This window comes from Aplidium turbinatum, chromosome 13, assembly GCF_918807975.1.
Source record: "Aplidium turbinatum chromosome 13, kaAplTurb1.1, whole genome shotgun sequence".
Classification (NCBI taxonomy): Eukaryota; Metazoa; Chordata; class Ascidiacea; order Aplousobranchia; family Polyclinidae; genus Aplidium; species Aplidium turbinatum.
The window spans coordinates 19,528,855-19,533,780 of NC_137484.1; positions in this window are offsets into that span (position 1 = coordinate 19,528,855).

A 4,926-nucleotide genomic window follows, 5' to 3' on the forward strand; every position below is an offset into this window, starting at 1 on the left:
CCTTTAACTGACTGCAAAAGCCTACTTTGCTGAAGAAAAGGCAAAGTTCACATTCAATGAAACAAACGATTTACGACATAACGCTTTGCGAAAAAAATATAAAACATTCTAAGTTTAATTCTAAACACCTAAATTAAACTATTTAGAAGGAGCAACTCTGTGGCGTGAATTAGTGCTATACTGATGAGCCCAGTCTCAAAAACGAAACACCGGTGTCGATCGCTGTCAATTTTGGCTACACTCGAATGTTGAGAAACGAAACTAAACTAAGGGAGCTTCTATGAAACGTCGCTTGTAACCATTGCTTTCATTGTCAATAATTACAACAGAAATCAATGATCATCTTCCAATAACTCTATCGACGAGAAAGTGAAAAAAACTGCTCTCGTAAGCCCCTGCTGAAACTTGCTATTTTTATATACAGTCAAGTGTCCAATTGTGCAATCATACTTAGATCTTAGATGTGTAGGTACATTGATTTAATTGCCATCCACAATGTAAAAGCATTCGCTTGCATATTACCTGCTTTACTGTCACTATACCACGCACAAAACAGCTCATCCAAATACGTCACTGAGCTGAAACGTTGTATTGTCCATTGTGTTCCAGTTAACAGCGTTTGCATGCGCTTTGCATGTGCGTTAATTTAGTGGGCGCTTGTTGTGACACCTTGTTGTGGTGCAACGTCATAACGCATGCAAGGAAGTGTTGCAAAAGGAAGTGACATCATAAATGTACCGGAAGCTGCGCAGCAGTAACGTGAGATCGAGTGATTGATGCATAGCGGACCTACCGAAAGATCTGATAGCTGCCAAATGATGTTTTTTATGACTCAATAATCACCGCCTTGGCTATGACAAATTAAGCTGCAGGAAAAAGAGATATTGTATGAACGAAATCAAATTAACAATTTGTCCGTGTTGAAAAACAACCTACATAGAATAGAAGCTCTGCATTATCTTATTGGAATTGCTTCAATCTATGGAAACTTTGTAAAATACCTGTCACGTGTTTAAGTCACACGCTCGTCATAAGGTAGAAGTTGCAACTCATTCAGACACCTTACTACACGTTTATCCGGCATCACTGGGTATTAGTGCGGTACATTGCGTAGTTTATTTCTTTTTGGTTGTTTCATTGATATTGCGAAAAATTACACTGCTAGTGAAAACAATCAGATCGACTTATTTAGTGATGCTTGATATTGAGGATGGAACAACTTCACCTTACAAGGCGAAATATGAGCTAACATGGCAGTGTTGGTGATCAGATCTGGCGGAATCAATTCAAGAATATGCCACCTATAACTTTCTTGATCCGATACAATAGCCCACCTCAGGTCATGCTCTATACCAAAAAAGTACCTTTATAGAATATTTTCTCGAGCTGGGCACTTTGAAACCAGCACTGGATTAAGGTGTTCGGCCCGTACAAGAATGCAGCATACAAAACTGTGAAGGCCTGTACCGTAAAAATTTACTTTGAGCATTAAAATGTATTGAAACGTTATGCACTTCCACGATTACCATATAACAAATTAATTAAAAACAAATCGGTCTGACTAAAACAGATGTTGAGTTACTCCAAACAAGGCAGTCAGCAAAACACCGCAGCATTTACATAATATGCAGTGATGTGTCGTAGCGAACCCAATGACGGAGGAAACTACACTATTGAAGCATGCTGACAGCTGTTCAGTGTTCAACCTTGACGACAAACTAAACAAGCCAGAAAATTTAAAAACGTTGAACCTCGATGGCTCTTTCTAAGCTAGCAAAGGTTGTAGCTGTTTTTTATCGCTCAATGCTGAAACAATGTAAAAATTGGAAACTTTTGTTGGCTAGGTATGCCATCTGCAACGTTTCTATGACATACGGGGCGTAAAAATCGAAATCACTACTGCAATGTCATGAGCCCATCTGCAAAATATTCTCATTCTATTCTTTCACTGATTTTTTCTACTCTCGATTATTTCGGCTGCAACATCCACCAGTGATATAAGACTATTGCGAAGACAAGAGCTCTCAATCCAGTGGTGAATACATGCATCACGAAAAACTCTGGGCATAAACCAACTGTTGCTTTCATTAATGAGATGGTAAGCCATGGCGACTAAGTCGGCTTTTGTCATTGTTCATAATGTTAACAAAAGCAGCGTTGTCAACAACAAAAATTTTAAGCAAAAGGAATAAAAAATTCTAGTGAAAAGGCCTCCCAGGGCATCTACTTAGCTCTAGCTCTTTATTGCTCTAATAAATAGTCTTTTCATAGAGAAATGGGGCATAAATAATTTATACAACAGGCGCGACCACACCAGTGCTCTGGCAAAGTCGTACAAGTAGAGATATTCAATAGTGTAATGGAAAATCAATAACCGAACAAGCAATGAGGCAGTTATTGATTTTCAATTTTTAATCTGTATTCGTGTCATAAAACTGAAGTATAAAGTGTAGCACATGATTGGCCAACAACTTGAAATTATTGACCCGCTGTGAATTTCAACTTAAGGCAACAATATCGACGAGTACCATAGTCATCTGAGTACGTGATAAACCAGTTTGTTTATAAAACGGTGATTTTTCATTTTTCCTTTAACAATCACTTGATGTTGTACGAACTACACCTTCTGTGACACACACATTCAGAAAACAGGCGTTTCCTTGTCAGGTTGACTGACCTCAAACAATCCAGGCAAAAAGTTGGTACTTAACTTGCAACCTTGCATGCCAACCGAACTATTTTTTGTATCTTACGACTTAGCTATTCATAACATAAAAAAAATCTTATTTTATCACTTCTTGTTCGGGTTTTACGAAATGAGACTACTGTTTGCTGCGATTTCAAACGCAACGTAAAGGTTGGTTACATTTCAAAGCTTTTTCCATCAGTGCCAGGAGCCATGTGCTTAAACTTGGCCTCTCCAACAACTAGAAACTTGTCTATTTTTTCAGCCACTGAACCACATCTGCCGCTTCACTATCGCTCGTGGCGAGCCACATAGAACTGAATAATGAAATACTTCTCTTCGACTATTCTACAGTGTTGATCAATCCACGCATCTCAGCTATTAAAAAATCAATTCTTCTAGCATTAGTTCATCATTTGCGAACGTTAAACCAACATGAAGTGAATTTTATCAGTTCGACTACCACACAACGCTAGCAAATTTTACGAGTTCAAAAGTTGACTGTTTTATTACCGTCTTGTATAAAAGGCGATTTGGGTAAAAATTTATTTTCCCTTTAAAATTTTAACTCTTTCTGACGGGAACAGCTACATAATCCAACTATATGTTCATCTGTAAAATCATTGACTTTTCGTCGATTTATCAGCTCGGCTGTAGGCTGCTTGCTTTTGTTTCCTCAGGATATAGTTTAAAAATGTCAATTTTGAACTGCAAGCAACAAGCTGAAATGCTCAAAGTCAAACCACAAACTCAAACTCTCAAACAAACTAATCAAGCGCAACCTTTCGCTCATGGAGAAGAGATATAGACAACACCTTGAAAGCTACAGTGCACTTCCAACTTAACAGACACATCGCTTGACTGATTTCAAGAAGTGGGCAATTCTGGGTTAGTAAAACTTTTCCTTTTTACATTATTTCAACGTCGTCAGATTACAAAAGGCAACTTTTGTTGACTGGGTTTCAACTTGAAATAAAATGAATAATTATAGGCTTCCCAACGACCTTGCGAAACGTAGCCAAGCTAATTGTGAGCTAAGTCAAAAGTCAATTATCTTGAATACACTTGAGGCGGGTGCCGAGATGAAGGTTCTTGGAGAGTGGCAATAACAATTCGACACAATTTTCACTCGATCAACGTTTTACGACGAAAAATTGATATAACTCTCCAAAACTAAAAATGCACTACTTTATAAAAACCCGACATGAGAGCACAATGATATCATTTTCACCATCGGTGTTATAGCAAACGTTAAATAATTCATGGTCTTAGCTTGAATTTGAGCCTGACTATTTGATAACGAGTTGTCCACCAAGAAACTACAAGACAGAAACGCTGAAGAACATGAATAAAGCTAAAATTAAACTTTGCGAAACCAATACCCCCCAGAGAGAAATAATATAAAACCAACTCCTGACTTGTTCACATGGGAATCCTTTCAGAACTAGCAAAGATTACGTTGTAGAAACAAACTATCTCTATTGTATCATCACAAAATATATTGCATTGAATATTGCGTCGCTCAGTTATCTTCGAAGATCCAAGTCATTAACAAGCTCACCAAACCGAACACTGCCGAAAAGCTGCTAACTTATCAAACACCATCATTAACCTATCTAACTTGAAGTTCTCGTGTGTAGAAAGCGATAGAAAGATAATACCTGATATCCAAACGGATTTGTAACCGGTGGTTGAAGTTGTAGTGCCCGAGGCACGTGAGAGCAGTCATTTCTCTGTGCATGGACTATTTTTAACATTTGCAATACGAACCTCGTATTCAACCATGCGCACAAATTGCTCCTTGCATCGTGTAATCGAAGCCGTGATTTCTAAACTGTGTTACTTTAATGGTTCAGGTTAGCAGTGGTAATAACTCAATCTAATTAGAAAATAACGATTTTTGCAATTGCCCGTACAAAAGGTAGCATCGTAAGTATTCTTGAACAAGTATAAATAGCAATCGCATCGAATGACAGCAAAGCTTTAAATAACCTGACACGTAACGTGATAATGCACCGCCAAGCAGAGTAAATCCTCGATAACGCTAGACGCTGTTTTATCCAGCCTCTTTCATCTCAATCAACAGTGTCAGGTTTATCATTATACTGACAGGCTGATTGTGCAGTGGTAGAACCAGCTGCCTTTCACGACTTTGAAAAGAAAAGCCATTTCAATGTGCACAATGGTGGAAAACAAACGCTTCAGGAGCATGGAGGTATCTCGTCACTAAACACCAAAAA